Source organism: Mobula hypostoma, chromosome 9, assembly GCF_963921235.1.
Source record: "Mobula hypostoma chromosome 9, sMobHyp1.1, whole genome shotgun sequence".
Lineage (NCBI taxonomy): Eukaryota > Metazoa > Chordata > Chondrichthyes > Myliobatiformes > Myliobatidae > Mobula > Mobula hypostoma.
Genome location: NC_086105.1, coordinates 69,538,407 through 69,563,930, shown reverse-complemented (window position 1 = coordinate 69,563,930; position 25,524 = coordinate 69,538,407). Strand labels below are relative to the sequence as shown.

Below are 25,524 nucleotides of genomic sequence, written 5' to 3'. Positions count from 1 at the left end.
AGTGGCTGTTTGGCATCGTTATCATTCCCAACTCCAAATTTATTTGTAACTAGTAAGCAGTCTTTGTCTTACACTTGTTTCATCATGCAACCGTTCAGTGGTTAGATTTTCATCAGCAGCTATCTTGGCGAACTCATCAATTAATTTCCCTGCTGCTTTATGATTAGCAGACGCCTTATCACCACAAATCCTCAAAAATTTAAAACCGTCCCTTTACTTAAATTTCTGCAACAAGCCTTCTGAATATTCATAATTACCTTCAATTTTCAGTTCATTGTGATAGATCTTTACTTGTTTCATGACCAGTGTATCGTTAAACGGCATTCATTCACTCCAACGTTGATGAATCCACTCTTTCAATACACAATTGAGATCTCCATATTTCACTTTAAACAGTGCTTTCCTCATTTTCATTACATATCTCAGGTTCCTTCTCAGAACTGTCCGTAGTGCACATCACCCTAACCCTTCCCAGCACCTTGAGGAATTTTCCATTTGTGATGTCGAGTCAGTGACTCAAAGAAATTTCTGATTTTGGAGGACTTTGGATTTTGGAAATTCAGATAAGGGGTGTTCACCCTCTATTGCCATAATTATCTCACATTAGTGTTTATTGGATATTAACTAACATATGCTGCATAATAGCATCAGTTTTCTGGATTACATGTTGTGTTTGCCAAATTTACTTCCACAATGTAGTAAAGATATGTAATGCCCCCGAAGGTGGTGGCAGCAACAACAATAATTTGCATTTATATAACACCTGTATCATGGCAAAACATCGCTCTCTACTTCACTAACAAAATTTAACACTGCAAAATATGCAAATGCAGGATAGACCAGCACCTAAAATTATAAAAAAAAATATATTGCCTGACATTTTAAATGTAATGACAGAAAACATCAACCTGCCACATCTCTTTGGATGCCAACAGACTTAATATATATTTCCAGCATTTTCTATTTCATCTAGATCCCTATAACATATAGGGTAACATATTTTGAAGCAGATTAAGCATATATTAATATTCAAAAATCTTTACACATTTTTTGTATCAAGTCAGTAACCTGGGGAGCTTCTGTGAATGTTTATGCTTGTTGTTAAGATGCTGTGATGAGGAATTCATCGGCTACCGGTGTGTTGGCACATCTTATATTCACAGATGAATACACAACCTCTAACCATTGCTCGCACGGGTGTAACACTGTCTCAAAAATTTTACCTCATGTTTAAATCACTCTCTGTAAGTGTACAAGGCAGCACCAGAACACCAGTCTACATCTTTCTTTCAAAGCCTCTGCCTCTATCAGCAGCACCGAAAAGCACTCACTATTTGTTAGACCTTAACACGCTTTTCCATTCAATCTCAGAGCCCCTGAAATAAAAACAGCAAATGACAGAAGAACTCTGCAGGTCTTTGCTTTATTTCAGATTTCCAGTCTCTGCAATTTACTTGACTTTCACTTACTCAGACCATGAGACTATGAGAGTGAGATAATTTTTTTGTATAAATGAATCATCAAAATATTTAATTTTATTTTATTGAGATACAGCACAGAACAAGCCTTTCCGGTCCTTCGAGCCGCAGCGCCGAGCAGCCCCCTGATTTAACCCTAGCCTAATCACGGGACCACTTACAATGACCAAATAACCTACTACCCGGTACGTTTTGGATTGTGAGAGGAAACCCACACATTTCCTGGGGAGAACGTACAGACTCCTTACAGATGGTGCTGGAATTGAACTCTGAACTCTGACACCCTGAGCTGCAATAGCATCACGCTGACAGTTATGCTACTGTGGTATGTACAGCATCAGATCAAACAGCTGCATGTTTAACAACTCTAAATAACAAAGGTGATTTACATATCATTTTTAACATAATAAAGTGCCCTAAAGCACTTCACAGGAGCATCATCAAACACAATTTGACCATGTTGAAGGGGAGATCAAATATTTGACTAATAAACTAGACTCTCAAAAGAGAGTGAAATTGAGTGGGTTATGGGAATTGTGGCAGAGAGAGTTAACGAAGCAACTGCAGAGGGGAGATCCTATCCATTGTGGACTTGTGGAGGCACGTAAGAAGCTAGAAGTGAAAGAGATCAGAGATCTATGAGAGGGTGGACATTCAAGAGAGGTGAGACCATTGAAGAGATTTAAGAGAAAGGGCAAGAACTTTAACCTGAGGTATTGCTAGACCAGGAAACAATGAAGGTTAAGAGAAAGATGGGTGATGGATTAACATGGCCTGGGACTGTCATATGACAGTCTTGTCACAGAGAGCAGGTAACCGTCAGCCATTGGGACCTCTCTATCCCAATCATCCTAGAATGTTAACAAGTGCAAATCAGCAGGAGTGTTCCCCTCCATATAACCCCACAAATCTGATCTCTGTCTCCAGCACACTCCCAAATCTCTCTTGCAGCAATGGAACACAGTGTCCTGCATCAATGGCACAATAGCAAACGTGAAATCTAATGCATCTATTTTTTTTAACTCCACAGATGTTCCAAATGGATAAACTATTGACATTGATCATAACAATCTGTTTCAATGGATTTACTTTAAACCTGAGCTTTATGCTTGGGGTCTGTTTCATGGGCAGCCAAACTAAAATGGAGAGGTTACTGAGTTTACAATGGCTGGGACAAATCTACAATGTTAACCGTGCTAGATATGAGTGATGTAATTATTCTTTTAAATCATCATTGATGTTTTGAGCATCACATTCTGAGCGTCAGATGAAAAGGACCACCAACCATGAAAGCCTATAAGGGAAAAAGATTGAAACAAGCAATTTTAGAATTTATTGACCTTTTTTTTAATTGGTAGTAACCAATGCATTCTTAAGAACCACTCAACCAAATCCAGTTTGCCAAATTGCTGTTAAACTCTAGCTAGAAAATCTAATCCCCTGACTAGCAACAGAAGGATTACCCCTCATCCGTAACCACTGATTATATTACCAGGGAATCCAGCAAGATACAGATCAATGCTGAGTTAGTTTACGTGGCCACACTATAAAGATACAATGAATGCCTGTTTGTAAGGATCACAACATTTCATTCTTGTAGCCCTCCTACGACAATTACCAGTTATCAGCATATCATCACCAACCAGTGTTTTACATGTTAACCCCTTAGATGCCTTCATTATCTTCAAGACTTTCCATCTATTTGCCTGAAATGCCTTCCGAGTCCTCATGCCTACCACTGAGTGGAGTGGTGTTGGGTAGATATTCAAACCTTCCAACTTTCTGACTTCATTTCCTCGATCCACCCAAGCATCTGCATGAATCCCACTTCCAAGCATTTCCAGGCAAGCCCTCTGATCATTTATCCAAACCCGTTCCCTATCATCTACCCAACCCCAAAACATCTGTTCTCTCCCCAATCGTCCTCGATAATCCCATAAGAAACTCGCACCTAGCCACAATTAACTACGTGGCAAAGTCTTTAACTATCTGCCATTCAGCTGCCCAACCACTCCCCCGTTCATCTATCTGACTATTTTCCCTGATCCTAAACCTCTACTCCAAAGTCAGCCTCTCCAACACCCTCACTATCCACTCCACTCATCATTGCTCAGTTTCTCATATCTACCTCCAGGATAAACTGCACCATGGCAACACTAAAACTGCTAGAGGAACTCAGCAGATTATTGATGAAGGATCTCAAATGGAAACATGGACTGCTTATTCCCCATCCATAGATGCCTGACCTTCAGCGTTCCTCCAGCTTTTTGTGTGTTGCTCTGAATTTCCATCATCTGCAGAATTTCTTGTTTATAAACTGTCATTTGGGAACCTCTAGCCTCTTACATTATAACATGCCCAATCTTTACATACACTCAGTGGCCACCTCATTAGGTATACCTGCTGGTCGATGCAAATATCCAAACAGCCAATCACATGGCCGCAGCTCAATGCATGCAGACATGGTCAAGAGGCTCAGTTGTTGTTCACACCAAGCATAAAAAAGCGGAAGAAACGTGATATAAGTGACTTTGACTGTGGAATACTTGTTGGTGGCAGATGGGGTGGTTTGAGTATCTCAGAAATTGCTGGTATCCTGGGATTTTCACACACGGCAGTCTCTCGAGTTTATGGAGAATGTTGCAAAAAACAAAAAAAACATCCAGTGAGCGGCAAAGCTGAGGGTGAGAGGTCAGAGGAGAATGGCCAAATTGGTTCCAGCTGACAGAAAGGTGACAGGAACTCAATTAACCATATCTTCCACATCTCTGAATACACAACATGTTGAACTTTGAACTGGATCCACTACAGCAGCAGAATGCCATGAACATACACTGAGTAGCCACGTTATTTGGTACCTAATACAAAACACAGAATGAATTAGGGTTCCTTTATTATTTCTCAGCATTTAGCTTCAAACTTAATGCATGGCTCAAATCAAGCATCTCTCAAAGATGTTTTATAATCATCTTTTAAATCAATCCATCTTTCAACACACATCGGATCTAACCTTCTTCACCTGCTATAACTTTCATCACCTGCTGTAACTTCACCTGCTATAACCACCTGCTGTAACTTTCTTCACCTGTTGTAATGAAGCAAGGTTCAGACACCCCACCCCTCACTTACAATTTTATGTCAGTATGAAGGAATTTGCCAAGGAGAGTTTATTACCAAACAGAGGAGGGAAAAGAACAACAGGCAAAAATGCATAGCATACCAGTAGTATCCTGCTATATGCTGGGAACTTGGTTGTATACAATATTGTAAATTTCTCAAGTGATTAGGAGAACTTAATCTTTCAAACAGAGCAAATGAAATACAATAGGGTTCTGTGTTAATTCTGGAAGAAGGAAATAAAGAGACGACTCGTTGCTTTAAAGGTAAGAATCTAAACGGAGATCAAAGAATGTTGAAATTCAAGAAAATGGAAATACAAGTTGCTGAGGGCAGAAGGAATGAAACTAACTAACAAAACCACAGAAGAAAAGAAAACAAACATAAGGGCGGAAAATTAAATTTTTGCAGAAATATCTTCACAGTACATTTTGAATCCCATGAGTGCTTTTGGTTTACATATTATGAAAAGAACATTGGTAAACTAGGAAACATGCAAATGTTTTACAGGACTGACTGAATTACCAAGAATATTCTCTGTGGAGAAAGAATAAGAGAAGACCCAGATAACTTCAATGGAGTGGTTTTGGAGAACATTTTCACTTATTTGTAGAGTCCAGAATGAGGAGAGAACAAGGCATAAATATAATAAATCAATAAATCACCAAACAAATATAATATTTTAGGAGGAATTTATTTGCATTTTAGCTGATAATACTGATGTATCCTCATGGAGCTGAATCTACTTTCTAGGAAAGGGAAGAGAGGGGCTCGCAGGCAAAGAGTGACTAAAGCGTAAAAGTTCAAAGTTCAAAGTAAAATTATTATCAAAGTATATCTCTGTCACCATATACAACAAAGAGATTCACTTTTGCAGACATTCACGATAAATACAAGAAACACAACAGAATCAATAAAAGACTTTACTCAGCAGGCATATGTGGTACTCAAATACTGACAAAGACTAAATGAAATGTTTTATGACGTAAAATCTATGGAATCTCAGATTCAAAGTCTTTTTTAAAATATAAGAATTAAATATTGAAGAAGGGAAATCTGAATTCAATATCTGACACAATTTTGAATCCTATTTCATTGATCATCTGGATGTAAATTCCCGCTGTATGCCAAACACTGGCTAAACTCCAAGTAAGATTGCTAAGAAACTTTCAGAAACTCCATTCTCTCCTTTAGTCTCTGAAGGGACTATCAAGAACATTATTGCCATAATCCCATTTTCATTCCACATTTTTACTCCTTCAATCAACATGGAGAGCTCTTAAGACCAGGAGTGGAATTAGGCCATTCAGCCCATCAAGTCTGCTCCTTATTCCATCACGGCTGGTTTATTATCCCTCTCAACTCCATTCCCCTGCCTTCTCCCTGTAACTTTTGATGTCCTTAATATCATGAACCTATCAGCCTCTGCTTTAAGTATATCCAGTGACGTGGCCTCCACAGCCCACGGTGGCAATGAATTCCACACATTCACCTCCCTCTGGCTGAAGAAATTCCTCCTCATCTCTGTTCCAAAGGGACGTCCTACTATTCTGAGGCTATGCCATCCGGTCCTAGACTCCCCACTATAGAAAACATCTTCTCCATGTCCACTCTATCTAGGCCTTTCAATATTTGATAGGTTTCAGTGAGATCCTCCCCAATTCCTCTAAACTTCAGCAAGCACAAATGTTAATCCTATCATTCCTCAAATCATTCTCATGAACCTGCTCTGAACCCTTTACAATGCTTGTACGTCTTCTCTTAGATATAGGGGCAAATCTGTTCACAAGGGGCCAAATGGAGGGAAGGGTTAGATTGATCTTAGAGAAGCTGTACTGTAGTGCTTGATGTTCCGTGAATTCTCAGGATTGGTCTGGAGATTATTTTCATTAGCTGTCATGAGATGTTCAGTAGTTCAATAATTCCATTTAATATCAGAGAATGTATACAATACACATCCTGAAATTCTTGTTCTTCACAGACATCCTCGAAAACAGAAGAGAGTCCCAAAGAATGAGTGACAGTAAAAACATTAGAACCACAAGCCCCCCCCATTTCCCCCTCCCACACACAAGCAGCAGCAAAGCAACGACCCTCCCCCTCCCCCAAGATGCACTACCTTGACCAATAAAGATTACAAGTAGGCATCATATCATTCATAATCCAACATGTCCACAGCTACTCGGCCACATCTACTGTATGAGATGTTCCACCTGGGGTCAATGTATTCTCACACCATTAAACCACATCTTCACCTGCAGTCTAGTCAGGTTCTCCCAAATAAATCAGCAACTTTGTCAGAGACCAGTGGTTCAGTTCCACTGTGTTGACTTGGTTTAAGCTGTAGGCAACAAAAGACAAATGATTCATGTGCAATATGGTGTTATGTAGCCATGGAGATCATGTTCCTGCTACTAGACATGATCTAGTAGCATCAGGAGATTCCCCCCACCATATCCTTAATTGTTATCATGTGACCTATTCAAACCTTTTCCAATTAAGTCCATAACAACCTCATTTGAGGTACATCAATATTGGGTTGCTTTAGAACATAGAACAGTACAGCCCAGGAATCAGCCCTTCAGCCCACAAGGTTGTGCTGAACTAATTAACCTAGTAACACCCAATCCCTTTTGCCTGTGCATGGTCCACGTCCTTCTCTTCTCCGCACGTTCATGTGCTGATCTAAGAGCCTCTTGAATGCCTCTGTTGTGCCTGCCTCCCCCACCACCCCTGGCAGTGCATTCCAGACACCCATCAACTACTGCGTAAAAAATATGTGCCACACATCCCCTTTCAATTTGTCCCTTCTTACCTTAAATGCACGCCACCTAGTGTTAGCCCAGAAGAAGGCAATGGCAAACCACTTCTGCAGAAAAGTTTGTCAAGAACAATCACGGTCATGAAACCATGATCACTAATGTCATTTGACATGGCACAGAATGCCAATGATGAGCTTGCATTAGACATACGGGTATATGGTTCACATGTCCTGCTGCAAACGTTTTGTAATTCATGTATAATAATTCACAATGCATAGTGAAGGAAGCATGGAGGAGAAGCAGTTAGTACTCCAGGGTCCAGGGTTCAATTCTGGTGAGAGAAACCATCTGTGTGGACTCCATATGCTTTCTTTGTAACCACACAGGTTGCCCGCGGAGGCTCCAGTTCCCTCCTAAATGGTGGCAGTTTAAGTTCCCTGTCAGTGTTAGCTAATAACAAAACAAGAATAAAAGGGGTGTTGACGTGAGAGCAAAAAGTTGTAGAGGTACAGAAAATAAGCAGAGGGGCTGAATGGCTTCCTTCTCAGTTTTTATGTGTGTGCCACCAAATATATAATATGAATATACATGTTTAAGGCTCCTTAGCCAGGAAGAGGTAAAAATCAAATGCTAATATTGTGAGGTCACCATGTCTAAAGCACTTACTTAGCTGCTTGGTGTCAACTTTCAATAAAGAGTTATCTTCTTTTTCTCCAGTATAAAAAAAGTTTCTAAAAACTCAAGAATATTTGTACTGCATTGGACACAGTTTTCATCACCTTTACTCAAAAGGATATTGGAAAATTGGAAGTCCAAAGGAGATTCATTGGGCTAACCCCTCATCCTGAAACATCACCTCTTTTTTCCCCTCCATAGATGCTGCCTGATGTACTGAGTTCCACCAGCATTTAGTATTTGCACAATTTGTTTGTCTTTGTGTGTAGTTTTTCATTAATTCTATTGTACTTCTTTGTTCTACTGAGAATGCCTGCAAGAAAATGAATCTCAGGGTAGCATTTGGTCACATATGTACATGCATTGATAATAAATTTACTTTGACCTTTGATTATATTTACTCTTGTTCCTGCTTCCTTGTGTTTCTGTATCTGGTAATTAAAGAGAAATACTACATAGACCTTTCTAAAAAAAAGATAAAATGTCAATGTTTGGTTACAGTGTAACATTTTTTGATTTTATTCCCTGTATTATTCATGTTGTAACGCATCATCACAATTAACAAGCATTAAAACAGCATTGTTAAGGGAACATTTAGATAAATGAAAATGAATAAATGTTTCATATGTGCAATATCAAAAGTATCAGCCACTATTCTCACAGCAATCAGCAATCTCTATTATAACATCAATTGGATTTGGAGTCTAAAGGCCAAGAAATGCACTTGCTGAAATACACAACAAGTCAGGCAACACTTGTGGAAAAAAGACCCAGAGTTAACATTCCAAATTAATGACTTTTCTTCAGCTAGGTCTTTCCATAAACTGTTCAAAGTTCAAAGTCAATTTATTACCAATACAGGACAGGCAGGTCTGGCCGCAGCGGCTGCAAAGGAAATTCTGCTCTGGGTTTGGTGCTGCTGTGTCATGGTTCTTCCTCCTTTTCCTTTTGTCCTCAATGCCAGCCCTGCGTGTGTTCTCGGAGGAGAAGACAGACTGGTGAATAGTGTGTCGCCAGGCCTCACGATCGAAGGCTAGATTAGACCACTGGCAATGGTCAATTAGACAAGCACCAAGGGATTTCTTCAGAGAGCCCTTGTTCCTCTTCTTCGGTGCCCTTCTGTCACGGTAGCCAGTGGAGAGTTCGCCATACAGCACAATCTTGAGCAGGCGATGATCCTCCATCTCGGAGATGTGCCCTGCCCAGCGCAGCTGCGTCTTCAACAGCATGGCCTCGATGCTGGTGACCTCCGCCTGTTCGAGGACTTCGATGTTGGTGACAAAGTCACTCCAGTGGACGTTGCGGATGGTGCGAGGCAGCGCTGGTGGAAACGCTCAAGGAGTTGTAGGTGGTGATGGTAGGTGACCCATGACTTGGAGCCGTACAGGAGGGTGGTATAAATAATAATAATTAATGAATAAGCAATAACCATTGAGAACATGAGATGAAGAGTCATTGGAAGTTGCTCAGTAATGGGGCAAGTGAAGATATCTCTAAGAGCCTGATGGTTGAGGGGTAGTAACTGTTCCTGAACCTGGTGCTGTGAGGCCTGAAGCTCCCGTACTTTCTTCCTATTGGCAGCAGCCAGGAGAGAGCATTCCTGGGTGGTGGGGGTCCATGATGATGGATGCTGCATTTCTGCCACAGCACTTGTGTAGATGTGCTCAATGATGGGGAGGGCTTTACCCATGAAGGACTGGGCTGTATCCACTACCTTTTGTGGGATTTTCTATTCAAGGGCATTCGTGTTTCTATACCAGACTGTGATGCAATCAGTCAATGTACTCTCCACCACACATCTATAGAAAGTTGTCAAAGTTTTAGGTATAATGTCTAATCTTCACAAACTTCTAAGGAAGTTTATAATAAAAGACCACCCAAGTTGGTGCAGTCTTTCACTGATTCTATTATGGCTATTATTCTATTATGGATTTATTGAAAATGCCTGCAAGAAATTGAATCTCAGGGTTGTATATGGTGACATATATGTACTTTGATAATAAATTTACTTAGAACTTTGAACTTTGGAAGTAGAGGTGCTGCCGTGCTCTCTTCATAATTGCCCCTCTGAAATGATAACCACTTGAAGTAGTTACTATATTTAGTAACTATATAGAGTAGGTTAGAATGCAAATAACTCTCTTTCTCTTTTACCCATACATCCACCCCATCCCCACACGCACTCACATACAAGGTTAGCAAACTAGTTAATTCAGATCAGCCCACAAAGCATGACGACAACATAGCTGTGAACCCCCACCCCCCCCCCGGTACATAGTAGAGAAAAACGTTGGCATGTCTACATCAGAACCTGTCCAAGTTTCTGATCATTCAAACAGAACTGTCATCTAAACAACAGGAATTCTGCAGATGCTGGAAATTCAAGCAACACACATCAAAGTTGCTGGTGAACGCAGCAGGCCAAGCAGCATCTATAGGAAGAGGTGCAGTCGACGTTTCAGGCCGAGACCCTTCGTCAGGACTAACAGAAGGAAGAGTGAGTAAGGGATTTGAAAGCTGGAGGGGGAGGGGGAGATGCAAAAACAACTGTCATCTTTTCTCTTTCAACACTCCTGTGAAGGACCTTTACATGCTAAATTTGCTTAGCAAATGAAAGCTGACGATACAAGTAAAAAATCCAATTCAGATGCTTTTCCTCCACCTCACCCACACAATTATGTACAGCTAAGTTCAAAAGAGAATCTGCCCCTGAAAATTTCTACTGCACATTCATGACATTACGTGACAACAAGTAATAATAAATGGCTGCCAACCAGATTTGTGCTAAATCTATGGAATTCTTTGTCACAGAGATGGCTGTGGAGGCCAAGTCTCTTGAGTATATTTAAAGTGGAGTTTGATAGGTTCTTGATTAGTCAGGGTGTCAAAGGTTACGGGGAGAAGGCAGGAGAATCGGGTTGAGAGGGATAATAAATCAGCCATGTTGGAATGGCGGTGCAGACTCAATGGGCCGAATGGCCTAACACTGCTCCTATGTCTAATTTTGACAGAAATGACGCTCACCTATCATTACCATTTCGCTTGAAGCATTGCAATATGCATGCAAAATAAACCTCTACATCAAAGAAACTCATGATTAATTGTTTCATTTTCCAATTGTCTACACAAAATATGCCCAAGTCTGTAATCAGCTGGTACAACACCGATTTCAGCTTTTCAGGCATTAGCACACCAGGCACAGTCATATTCCGATGAGTATCAGTTACACCGCACTTGGAGCATTCACAAATCTACAAAAGGTAAACATCAGAGGAAATCTTTGAATGAATAGACCTGTGCATTGCAATTGTGTATTATTGTATTATGTAGAAAAACATTGCATGCAGTGCAGGAAAGGCCAATCATCCCACTGGCCTTCTTCTTTCCCAAATCATTATCCCCTTTCAATGAAATAATTTAAATGGTTTGTATATTTCTAGCTTCTCCATTTCCACACCACCCTCTGAGTTCGTAGCTTTAAAATCATTGAAAGCCAAGTCTGGCAACATCTCCCAATTTACAACGAATAGCTATGTTGGGTCTGAATTCAGACTGTACCATTTAACTCACTCTAAATTACCTGCTAAATGCTGCCACAAAACTGGATTACAATGAACAAAGGTTGCCTCCCTTAGCTTCATTCATGGATTGACATCCAAGCAACTCATTTCAAATGTAAATAAATAGTCATCCTCAGCCTTATGCACCACTTGGAAATTGGATACATTTGTCACGATTCTTTATATTCCTTCAATGAACATCAAATTGCCACAAAATAAATCGATGTGCACCCCAAAAGTTAAGATTGATTTTTGTCAGTGCACACTTCTCAAAAGACAAGGGTTTTATGATTTAGGAGAGTTATCATTCTGGTTCACAAAGATATCAAGAATAGAAAATTTCTGACTCACTGTAAACTGGTGTAAGCTTCACCCTTGAGCAGTTTCTGGGTATCAATGACCTAGTGACCCCAACATCTCTCAGATGCTAGTTTTAGTCCAGGACTGCTTTCACAATTCAAATTTCTTCCCTATTACGTGAGTATCACTGGCAGAGCCAGCGTTATCACAAATAACTCAATGCAGCCCAGTCCAACATACTGCAGGCAAAGCCCTCCCCACCATTGAGCACATCTAACAGGAGTGCGGGAAGACCATCACCATGGACCTGCACTATCCAGGCCATACCGTCTTCTCACTGCTACCATCAGGAAGGTGGTACAAGGTCCCACATCAGCAGGTTCAGGAGCAATCATTAATCTTCAACCATCAGGCTCCTGAACTTCACACACCATAACTTTGAACTGATTCCACAACCTGTAGACTTTCAAGGACTCTACAACTCATGTTCTGAGTTCTATTTATTTATTTGTTTTCTTGCTTGTTTGCTTATTTATTATTCATACAGTTTGTCTTCTTTCGCACATCAGTTGTTTGTCAGTCTTTTATTATGTAGTTTTCCATTGATTCTATTGTTTTTCTTTGATCTGCAGTGAATGCCTGCAAAAAGTGATTCTCAGTCTAGCATATGGTGATATGTATGTACTTTGATAATAAATTTACTTCAAGCTTTAAACATTTTGGGCCGAGACTCTTGCTCTTCAACTGTTTACCCCTCTCCATAAATGCTGCTGGACTTGCTATGCTCTTCCAGTTGCTCAAGATTTCCGGCATCTACAGACTCCCGTGCGTCTGTCACTATCGCCAACTACCTTTCAGAGGATGGAGTCACATATGTCCCAGAAGAGGAAAGGAGAGCAGATTTAATCACGTAAAGGATGTAGGATTTTTTTTACAACAACCTGGGATCTTCATGGTCACCTTTGCTGAAACTACCTTCTAGTTCCAGGTCTTTTACTGAATGCAACTGCCCACTGACGCACCTTTAATCCTGGCCTCACATTCCCACTTTGACCACTTGAGTTTATGTTGGGTGTTCCAATTCCTTTCAATATCCCGAAGCCAAACTCCTAGGTTAATTGAGTGCTGCTGGAAGTGTACTAGTGCAATAGTACACTTGAAAGAAGTGGGGCAATGGGATTGATGGGGTTATCCTGAGAGCTGGCATAGACCTGATTGGTTGAATGATGCCCTGTGCAATGTCCCCCTCATTTTTTTATATTGCTCTGAGCAGGAAATTTTTACACGGCCTCAAATTGGCATGGCACTTTAATAAAACATTATTTAAAAGAAAAATCCAGCTGAGTGGCAAGAAAGGCTATGTGCACGGGAACATTTCAGTAACTGAGCGGCCGTGCACCCACATAGCTTAGAGAGAACAGAGTAATATGGAAATATAATGATGAGATATAGACAATTACCAATTTTAACTGGAGAATTGGCACATTCTTACACATTAGTGTCAAAGTAAAGTGACTTCCTCTGCCAACCAACGCTAAAGTTGCAGCATTAACTTGGAGTCCATGTCTTGTGAGACGTACAAGGGGACTTGGGAGTCCTAGTGCAGGATTCCCTAAAGGTTAACTTGTAGGTTGGTTCAGTGTTAAGGAAAGCAAATGCAATGTTAGCATTCATTTGGAGAGGACTAGAATATAAAAGGAAGGATGGAATGCTAAGAATCTATAAGGCATTGATCAGACCACATTTGGAGTATTGTGAGCAGTTTTGGGCCCCTTATCTAAGAAAGGATGTGATGTCATTAGAGAAGGTCCAGAGGAAGTTCACAAGAATGTTCTCTGGAATGAAATGGTTAACATATGAGGAGCATTTGATGGCTCTGGCCCTGTAATTACTGGAGTTTAGAAGAATGGGGAGGGGGGGGTAAGTGATCTCATTGGCAGCTATCAAATATTAAATGGCCAGGATAGTGTGGATGTGACGAGGATGTGGGAGAGCATCAGAATAGAAGGACGTCCCTTTAGAACAGAGATGAGGAGGAATTTCTTTCAACGGAGCATGGTGAACCTGTGGAATTCATTGCCACAGACTGCTGCGGAGGCCAAGTCATTGGGGATGTTTAAAGCAAAAGTTGGTAGATTCTTGTTTAGTATGGGTGTCAAAGGTTATAGGAAAAATTGCAGGAGGATGGGGCTGAGAGAAAATAAATCAGTCATGATGGAATAGGGAGCAGATTCGATAGGCTGAATAGCCTACCTCTGTTCTTATGTTGTATGGTCATATGGCCTGGCAGTGAAATGGAGTGAAATTCCAAGAAAAGGCATTCTCCATCCCACTTAGTTTAACACAAGAAGTTGTGCTAGCCCCTGATGCTGGTAGCCATGGTGTAAGCAGCATCTTCCAGAAAATTTCAAAACCTGCACAAAAACAAATATTTTAATTCGTTTTTGGAACATGAACATTGCTGGCACAGCCACTATTCATTGCCCTAGACTGGTGGTGATAAACCAGCTTCTTGAACAACTTTAGTCCTTCTAGTACAAGTACTCCCACAGTGCTCTTAGAAGAGAACCGCAGGATTCAGTCTCACGGACACTCAAAGGGCAGCAATATATCTTAAGTCAGGATGATGTGCAATGTTGAGGGGAAGATGAAGGTAACAGAGCATCTACTACTCTGGTCCTTCTAGCTGGAAGAAACAGGGCATGGCTTTGTGAGATCCTGTCATGGGACATCAGGTGAGTATATCTAAAAAAAATGTCAAGTTCCTGGGTGCCAACATCGGGTCCAACACGTTGATGTCAGCTGAAAGAAGGTTCACCATGATATTATTAGGAGTTTGAGGAGATTCAGTATGTCATCAAAGACTCTTACAAATCTCCACAGATGTACTATGGAGATGGTTAACTGAGAGCATCACGGCCTCGTATGGATGGACAGGTTCACAAGGGGCTGCAGAACACTGTAGACTCGGCCAGCTCCATCACAGGCACAACCCTCACCACTATCGAGGACATCTTCAAGAGGTGGCATCCATCACTAAGGACCCTCACCATCCGGAACATGCCCTCTTCTAATTACTCCTATCAGGGAGGAGTTACAGGAGCCTGAAGACCCACACTCAGTGATTTGGGGACAGATTCTTCCTGTCTGCTATCAGATTTCTGAACGGTCCATGAACCTACGAACACTACCCCATTATTGCCTTTGTTGCACTAAATATTAATTTTTGTATTTTTTTGTAATTTTTTTACTGTTTTTAATTTTTATAATGTTTAGCATTTTTGTAATTTTTTGCACAAGTATCTTTTATAATTTATGGTAACTTTATGTCTACAGCAATACAGTACGAAGTGGATAGCAGGTTGCTAAACGGCAAGCGCAATGCTTCAGAGCACCATTGATCACAATAAAGATTCGATTCCCACCACTGTCTGCACGGAGTTTGTACGAAGCTCTGTGGCTTTCCTCCCACATTCCCAAGATTGGGGTTAATGAGTTGAGGGCATGCTATGTTGGTGCCGGAACAGGGCGACACTTGCAAAATCATCGGACTGTGTTGGTCTTAGTGCAGGTGACACATTTCATTCTATGTTTTGATGTTTCGATACACATGTAACAAATAAAGCTAATCTTTACCTCTTTAAAACAACAAAGTACATGTCATGTAAGTGAGTGATAATAGACCTGATTCTGATGCTGTGGCCACACTAACAAAAACACGCAGCTTCCCAGGGTGCGAGCAGTACTGAGATCGAATTCTGTTTATGGAACTTTCTGCTCAGCAGCCTAACTGCACCTGAGTAAGAGGCCTGAACTCTCCCAGCCAGTAAATCATGAACACTGCCTCATTCTTCTGCTCTTTTTGCATACGTCTTTATTTTTACACATAGTTCTCATTGTCATTTAAAGTAATTTTTATGTAGTGCATTGTACTACCTCCACAAAACAACAAATTTCACCATGTATGACAGTGATGATAAACCTGACTCTGATACAGATTTGACTGTACAGGTAAAGTGCTTCCACCACAAGGTTTGGCAGTAACATTTTGACATAGACTCAGAGGACCTCAACCTGACAGCCAGAGGGAGCAAATCAAGGCTTGGAAGATAGATTAAGGGGGAGAAATAATAAAATGATGCAACATTTCCTGCCTACTTATCAACTTAGCTCAGACTCTTTGTTCACATCAGGGAACTACCTTCACCTTCACAACGGCTGATGCCTGGCGGCTGGGTGGAAACTCTCAACTGCAAGTGTTTGAGCCCTACAAAAGGTAGGTAGTCAGAACCTTTATCCAAAGGTAGAATTTTTATATGTGTCGTGTACATTTATTATAATTCATATTACATTTATGTATGAGATTGTACTGCTGCCGCAAAACCACACATTTCATGACATTCAGTACTGCGATTAAGACTTAGGCACATATATATAGATAGCGTACCTAAGACCTTTGCACAGTAATGCTGAGTGGAGAGCGTCTTTGTAAATCTGGCGGGAGCAAAACAAGGGTGCAGCAGTGTGGGACAGCTGGCAAAGAAGGAGTGCCAGGGGAAGGGGTTGGCACAGTTACACTCAGCCTGGAAACACCAGGCAAGGTCACTTGATTCCAAACAATTAGTTAATTGATCTGGTGCCTCCAGCTCCCTTCCCCTTTTCCCAACCATGATTCCCCTCTCCCTCTCCCTTTCCCACTCTCAGTCCACAATAGAGACCCATATCTGAATCAGGTTTATCATCACTCACATATGTCATGAAATTTGTTTTTTTTTGCGGCAGCAGGACAGTGCAGTACATAAAATTACTGCAGTACTATGCAAAAGTCTTAGGCACCCAAGCTATACATACGAGGGGTGATTGATAAATTTGTGGCCTAAGGTAGAAGGAGATGAGTTATTAACTTCAAACTCCCTACATAATCACTCAAAGAGTTGCACTGTATTTGCATGTAATGAGAGCTGTATAACTCATCTCCTTCTACCTTAGGCCACAAACTTATCAATTGCCCCTGCTGTGGACACTTTCTGGAGGTCCAAGATCCATATGCTCCACGACCACTGGACTAAGTGTGTAAATGTAGGAGGGGATTATGTTGAAAAATAAATTTGCTAGGTTTTCTAAAATTGACCCCTTCTACCTTAGGCCATGAACTTATCAATCACCCCTCGTACTGTACGTGCCGAAGATTTTTGCAAAATACTGAACGTCAGTGATGCCTGATTGATTCTGATTCTGAAATGCCAAATACTAGTGATTATGCACTTAAGGTTGGGTTGGGAAGTGAAAGGAGATTTGTCAGGCGTTTTTTTTTCATACACAGAGAGTGTTGGGAGCCTGAGATGGGCTACCAAGTGTAGTAGTGGAAGCAGATACGATAGTGGCATTTACCATCTCCTGGGCTATGCGATCTTTCTCACAGCTACCATTAGGCAGAACGTACAGTAGTCTGAAGTCCTATGCCACCAGGTTGAAGAACAAGAGCCATCTTGAACCAGCCAGCATAGCCCTAACTATTACAATTTAGCAAAACCATGACCACTTGAATCACTTTGCACTAAACTGGACTTTGCATTTTTTGCTCTAAATTGTGGGCTCTCATTTACAAATTTATTTGTTTTTTGTGAATATTATGTGCCTGTGATGCTGCTGCATGTAAGTTTCTCATTGCTCTCAACATTCCCTCTTAAGTTTTTTTTACAGCCGTGCAAACCAATCGTTTCTCTAAGCAGGAAATGTTTACACGGCCTGAAAACTGCACAGCACTTTAAATGTTTTTTTTCTTTCTTTTCTTTTTCCAATATTTTTACTGATTTCTATATAGAAGAATACGAGTTCAAGAGAATACATATTATAAAACTAAAGAAAAAATATAATACCAGATACAGTATATTGAATCACATTAATGAACTCCTTTCTCTATATTCATATGGATTAGATTAATTCGTATATTAGAATATAAACAATTTTATTTGTAAGATGCATACTATGAATATTTAGAAAGAAAATTGAAAAATCACATCCTTTTGATTCTATTTATTAATTGAAGGATATAATGAAATACAGTACAACAAAGAAAATCTTTCATGTTTTGTAAACTTTTTCTCATCTGTCTTTATTGCAGTGGTGCAGTAACAAACGCTATGTGTGTGGGAGCATCCATGCAGCTTAGAGGGAACAGTTAGTGCACCTGTGCATACGTGGACTTATGTATATGACATTAAACTCAACCTTGACTTTAAGAGGCTGTTTAGACATGCCGATATGCTGGGAATGGGGAGATAGGGATCATGTTCAGGCAGAAGGAATTTAGTTTCATTTGACTTTGTGCTCGGTGCAGACACGGTGGGCTGAAGTCCTGTGCTGAACTGTTCTTTGTTCTATGTTTGGTGTTGAGGAATGAGCCAATATCATTCAAGATTCAATATTGTTTATTATTACTCTTCAGTACAAGAGTGTAAAAGAGAAAGAAATGATTGCTAGTCCAAATCCAATGCTGCATAAAACAAAATACAATTTAAAAAAATAAAAGCAATCCTATAAAACATTGTGTACAAGTAACTGCCGAGTGTGGTTACATATACATAAAGCTAGCTTATATATAGATATAATCTGAGTGTTTATACATATAGATGCAGGAGTATCTGAACAGAAGGTGACTCTGACAGGAAGTGATGAAGTGAGAAAGTGACTCTTGGCAAGAGGAACTCTTCTCGGTAGCAGCAGGACACATGGAAAGACAACAGGACAGTGACTGTGTTCAGTGTAGGTGTGAGGTGTGAAGTGTAAGCGTAAAGTGGCAGTGCACAGAGATGGGGGGATGAAGTGTGCTGAGGGGCTGCGGAGAGGAGTGGCTGATGTGGATGCTGGGGTGTTGGGGTGGGTTATCGGGTGGAGGTGTAATCAGCCCGATGGCTCGGGGGAAGTAACTGTTTTTGATTCTAGTGGACGCTGTACAGCCTCTCCCCTGATAGGAGTACAGCAAATTGTCCGTAAGCAGGGTGGCCAGGACCCATCGTGATATTGCTGGCCTCTTTCTGCATCTCTGTACTGAATTAACCCAATCATCCACTACGTGCACTGCGTCTACTCCCAAGAATGCCTACCTAGTCAGCCAGAACAGCACAGAGATGATCCACTGTCCTTAAGCATCAATACCCAATCAGTCAAAGCAGCAACCTCCCTCTGTACTGGAACAGGGGAGCATCGAGGCTGGTCACTGAAGGATTGAAATGTCCAACATGGAAAACACTCATTGTAGTCGTGTTAAAACTAAAAGTAAACAGAATTGCTGGGATTTTACAAACACTGCTCCCTCTAAGCTGTGTAGGTGCGTGGCCACGCAGTAACTGAAATGCTCCTGCACACATAGCCTTTGTTGCCACGTGGCTAAAATTGGAGGCAGCTAGAAAAAGCTTACAAAACGTAGATTTTCTTTCTTGTACTGTATTTCCTTATACACCAATTAATGAACAAAATCAAAAGTAAGTGATTTTTCAATTTTTATTCTAAATATTCATAGTACGCATTTTACAAAAAAATACATTTAAAGTGCAGTGCAGTTTTCAGGCCGTGTAAAATTTCCTGCTGGGAGCAATAGTTGATCTGAGCAGCTGTAAAACAAGAGGAGGAACGTTGCGGAGTTATGGAAACAAACGCTGTCCAGTACTGCAAAGAATTGGCCTTACCTATGATATCTTCATTGGCGATTAAGTACGTTAGGGTTGGTTGTAAAGGGAAGATAAATGTGTCACAGATTCCGGAAATCCAGAGTAACAGACGCACAAATTGCTGGAGGAACTCAGCAGGCCAGGCAGCATCTACGGAGAGGAATAAACAGTCGACGTTTTGGGCTGAGTCTCGATGAAAGGTTTCGGTCCGAAATGTCGACTGTTTATTCCTCACCAGAGATGCTGTCTGACCTGCTGAGTTCCTCCAGTTTTTGTGTATGTTTCTCTATTAATGATAAAGGCACTGTGCGCCTTTAATAAATACTTTGTCCCAACGATTTTATCTTTGGCGAAGTTGTTGAAGGCTGTGCCGCATAGTCCATTTAACAACCGCGTGCCCGTTTCATCGATCTTGTTCACTGAGAAGCCGTTGAGTCTACAACTGGGACAAAAGGCTGGTGGCGGGGCAGGGTCCCGCCAGCGGAGCATTGGAACGATTCAATTCATATCTGAGGGGACTTATTCTCGGGGAAGGGCTCGGCGTGACGAGACGCCGGGCGGAGACGAGAGTTTATCGTGGTGTTAAGGACCCACTTTATTGCTTGGCGTCTTTCACGCGATCACAGAACCTTGCCATATTCAAAGCCAACTGTTCAGCGCAAGAAGAAGAATTTTCTTATATTAATCGGTGATTCCCAATGTCAGTGTTAACATTTAGGGAAGGGAAAACCGCGAAGACGACGCTGGTTATCCGCATCCTTCAATATGGAGACAAATGCGATTTCAAACAAACATTCGAAATGCCATCCAGCATCTCCCCGCAACAGAACGACAACTCACGCCAATTACAGTAAGGAGAAAGATACGTTCATGAATGAAGCGCAGCGCGCCACTCCGTTGCTGCGCAATCAAAGCTAAAAGTTATTCTTATAAAGAGTCACAGATACTCGCCTCAAAGCGATTCTCTTTTAGCGACGTGTCAAAATTGCTACCTAACCTGTCATGTTTCACTTTTAATCTGCTTCAATCGCATAACTGAAGTACACAAAAATATAATTTTAAATAGTAAGAACTGGTTTGCCCGCTGATTTGAAAATGAAACGTGAGCTACCCCTTATAGCGAAAGATACTTACTCGCTTAGATTTCATTTGACTTCGCCGGTAATTCTAAAGTTGGTTGTAAATTAAAGTTTGTTTCTAAGCGACAGTCTAGTGAGAGGGAACGTCTGGAACAGAATGCTCACAAAACAAGGAATCACATCCCTGCGCAGAAATCCCCGACTACCTACCATTCAATTAGACCGCCAACACTTATTCTGACTTCTCTCTTTCTCTCTCTCTCTCTCTCTCACTCACACTCTCTCTCCCCTGCTCGCTCTCACTCATTCTCTCCCTCCATTTCTCCCTCCCTTCCTCTCCCTCCCTCTTTCTCTCACTCTCTCTCTCCCCCACACACATTCACTCACACACTGTATCCCTTCCTCTCCCTCTCTTTCTACGGAGAACCTCTTGCACAGGAGTGTGAAGATCGGTGGTGCAAATTAGCCCAAATTGAACCTGATTACCTTTGAACGAAAGTTAGAGAAGTACTAATCTCTGAGTCAAACGGCAACAGTCTGAATTCGATCTGCTCAGCGGGAAGGTGCTAACGTCAGGATATCGCCAGCTGAAGACAAGATGCATACATTCTTCAGTTTTCCAGATATTTTCCTATTACAATTTTTCTCAAAGTGTCGTGGTGGGGGGGGGGGTACTATAACTCGGAGAAGGGGTAAAGGTGGGGAGGATCTGAAGCTGGATCCCGGCGAATAAATAGCAAAACGGGCAAAAGTAATTGAGGGGAGAGCGGAGAGCGACTTTAAACTGAAGGCTCATGTGCCGGGTAAGTCAGAAGTGGTTAGCCAGCGCACACCCTGAAACGTTCCCCGTAGAGCTGAAATCCGTCCATGGGCAGCTTGGTCTAAAATAAAGAAAATCGCTTGGAAATATAAAGCCTAAAAGGAACCTCATTATAGGGGGTGGAGGCGACGGTGCGTGTGGGAGTCGCGGGATTGGCCCAAGCATATTGAACATTTATTGAAAAATGCCCCGCAGTTAGAGTAGAGGCAGTTTAACTGAACAACCCCCTGGACAATCTAGTGCCAGCATTACGGGTCAAATGGATATTTCCTTTTTTAAAAGCAGGTTCGATAAAGTAAGGCACCAGGTGAATAAGCACAAGCTTGGTTTGAGCAGGAACCGGTCAACTCGTTACGGGTAACTCGGCATTTTTATCCAAACAGCCCTTTGTTTCTATTTCTCTCCCAAATTATCCACCTCTTCCAAATACACCAGGACCATGAGTTTTAGGTGATTGTGGCACGCGAGCGAGATGAGAGTGCAGGAATCTGGTTTAATACACAGCTGCTCATTCGTACCAAACGGCGAAAGAGCAAATATGCTTTCAAAGTGAATATATTTTCTGTTTGAATCTACTCTTACACGCGGGCTACTACGCTATGAAGAGTGCAAAATCTTAAAGCTCTCCTTCTCACATACAAGCGCGAACGAGTTTTCTACACGCGCCCTTATACACACTTCCTCAGTCTCACGCACGAAGGTATATTGACACGAGCACCAACACTCATCTGCGAACAGTAACAGACACACCTGTCACTCGTTCTTGTTTAAACACACAAAAGGATTCGCATATTCGGAGAGACACCCGGAGCCAAACGCATCCACGTTTCGTCGCACACACAAACGCACGCAGAATGAATACAAACCTCCAGATAGTCATTCCCGCGTACACACGGACACCAGAGTTAGTCTCTCTCTACCACACACATATCCCACTATATAACCCACGACAGCCTCTCTCCATCAAACACACACACACACACACACACACACACACCACCTAACCCAAGACAGTTTCTCTCACACACACCACACGACTCACACGGAACACATAATACTAATATATCTTCTCTCTCTCTCTCTCACACACACACACACACACACACACACACACTCAGACACACACATACACACTCACACGAACACACACATACACACACACACACACACACACACACACACACACACACGTACACCTTTCACGAATACACATATATGCAATTTCCCATGGAGACAAAAGAATACGCAATCGCTCGCAAACATTTTCGGAAGCACCCAGTTTCTTCCGTATGACGGAGGTAGAGAGGCACGGAAAAGCACTTTCACATTATCACACCTCACACGGGACTTTGGCTGCCGGCCCTGAGGATTTCCTTAACCACAAACGGTAGATCCCAATAAACCCAGAGAGAAAAACAAGCTAAATCCTGTTGAAAATTGAATCTCAAGAAACATTTTCCAGGTATTAGAGAGAAACACCGAACGGCGGCGAGCTTCACATTGCCAGCTTTCTGTTTGTTATCCCTGAAGACTGAATGCGATGTCGATTTCAGCCCTGCCTTTTTGCCGCTCGTTCCGTCTACAGTTTTCCTTTGGTCTGAGCACAATGTCTTGTTTTTTTTTAATTTGATGATTACAGCTACGTTGCAAGAAACTATCCGTGCTTTCTGGACGCCTTTGTGAAATGCAGTGTTTTTTTAAAATGGCTCAACAATCTCTTCTTAATACAACATCGCTGCTTTCACCTACCTGCAGCTCCTCCTTCCCGGAGAGTTACCTATCATCCACCTTTACCTTAAAGCACCCCCAGCCCTCGCTGCATTCTGGAAGGGAAGAAGAGGGGGAAAATCTCCTCCGCTCCAGTGATAGGTATCTAAGTGTAAACCGTTTCCAAAATCGCCTCACTCCAGCTCTCTCTCTCTCTCTCTCTCTCTCTCTCTCTGTACTCTCGTTTGCTTCTGCACACAAACTAAGGAACAACAGTATTTCTCCCCCCCCCCGCGCACACACACACAGACACACACAAACCATGGTTATAATCCCCAACCCGTCCCCCGAATAGTCAATTCTCACCGATCGCACGGAGGGGTCTTGGCCCTAACATCTGAAAAAGCAAGCGCCCTTCGCAGCTATTACCTACCTCAATCCATATCTGATGTGCTTGCCTTCTTTCTGTAGTTCCCCTCGCGTTCTCCTGGGAAAGCCGGTTGGGCAGACTGATTCACCTTCTAGAAAACTGTATCCTTGTAGCTCTCAAATCTTTTTTTTGTATGAAAGAACGGCCAACGCGAAATATCACGTCCTCCGCCTTTCGCCCACCAATTTCCAATTGTCCCGTCACAGTGAAGTGGAAGTCCTCTGTATACTGTGATGGTTACAAGTAGTGTGGCCAGTTTCTCTCTGCCGCGTGTATGTGCGGAGCTGGTCAGTAACTGTACAGCGGCTGATCCCTCGGCTCTTACACCTCCCCGTTTCCTATCTACAGTGGATCAATTAATTAGGTGATACCTTTCTGAATACACAGGGGTCCTGTTGGGCTGTCATTCGCGCTTCGCTAGCCCTTCACCCCGCCTCAGTACTGTCAGGGATGTTATGAGGGAGGCGCCTCGCAGTTTCACACGGGCTCAGAAGTAAAACGTTGAAACTAAACCCAGGCCGAACTAAACTACACAACACACCCAGATTACTGCGCGAGCACCCAAAAGTGAAATCACCAGCAGGAAACAGGGGACGCGATAAATATATATTGAAATATTACTTCATATCATAAATCTGATTAATTTTTCAGTACGGGAACGCGTTCTGATTTTATTTCCCTAAACTGGTTAGAAATAACGATCTTATCAGATTACCCAACTAGGTAAAAATTGGAGCCGTGTTTCAGAACAGCACTTCAGCACCACAGTCGCAAGGCAAGAATAACAATAAGTGTTCTGAATATTATTTTGTCACCTTGTATTTTGTGGCGGGGGGGGTTGTAATATTAACAATGCGGCTAAGTATCGGCGAGTCGATGTGAGAAGGTTCGTGATACGGCTTACTGCGAGAGTGGATTGTCTTTAAACTAAAACAAGGTCTCTGTCTCCCTCAAGAGGACAAGAGTGGTGTTACAATCCTGTATTGAAATTCGAATGCTGACCGGTGAGTTACCTTGTACCCAGGGTGACTTCCTCAAATCTCTACCTGTGAACAGTCTAACCCCGCAGCTAATACAGTAATATACCTGCCTATCAGGCTATGAATGTTCTCAACCATCCAGGTCATTGTAGACATCCATCTTCTAGACAACACAGCAAGTGCGGTTGCCTTGATTTACTACGGCTTGATATACCTGCCTATCCCGTCCCTTTTCTTCCATTCCCCACTTTGGCCTCTTACTTCTCACCTGCCTATCACCTCGCCCTGGTACCTGTCCTCCTTTCCTTTCTCCTACGGTCCACTCCCTTCTCCTATCAGACTCCTTCCTCTCCAGCCCTTTACCTTTCCCACCCACCCGACTTCTCCTACCACCATCCACCTGTTCCCACTTCCCCTCCCCCCCCCATTCCTTTCCAGTTCTGGAGTCGGGTCTCGGCCCGATATGTCGACTGTTTATTCCTCTCCGCAGATGTTGCTTGTACTGCCGAGTTCCTCCAGCATTTTGCGTTTGATACAGTGAAACGTGTGTGTGTGTGTGTATGTGTGTATGTGATTGTGTGTGTTTGTGAGTGTGTGAATGTGTGTGTGTGTGTGTGTGTGTGTGTGTGTGTGAGAGTGTGTGTGTGTGTCTGTGTTGGTGTGTGAGAGAGAGTGTGTGTGTGTTTGTGTGTGTGTGAGTGTGTGTGTGTGTGTGTGTGAGTGAGTGTGTGTTTGTGTGTGTGTGTGTGTGAGAGTGTGTGTGTGAGAGAATGTGTGTGTGTGTGTGAGAGAGAGTGTGCGAGAGTGTGAGAGTGTGTGAGTGTGTGTGTGAGTGTGTGAGAGAGTGTGTGTGAGTGTGAGAGAGTGTGTGTGAGTGTGTGTGTGTGAGAGAGAGTGTGTGTGTGTGTGTGTGTGAGTGAGTGTGTGTTTGTGTGTGTGTGTGTGA

The 25,524-nt window shown here is 42.1% G+C and overlaps 1 protein-coding gene across 2 annotated transcripts in view; it reads right to left on the bottom strand.

Annotated features, from left to right (window-relative positions):
- Positions 1 to 24,021, bottom strand: part of LOC134351276 (chemokine-like protein TAFA-2) — a 678,364-nt gene extending 654,343 nt beyond the window's left edge. For both annotated transcript variants that reach the window (XM_063057345.1, XM_063057344.1), the window contains exon 1: positions 23,602 to 24,021. The gene's annotated coding sequence lies outside the window, so the exon portion shown is untranslated. The remainder of the gene's footprint in view (positions 1 to 23,601) is intronic.
- Positions 24,022 to 25,524: the final 1,503 nt, after the last annotated feature.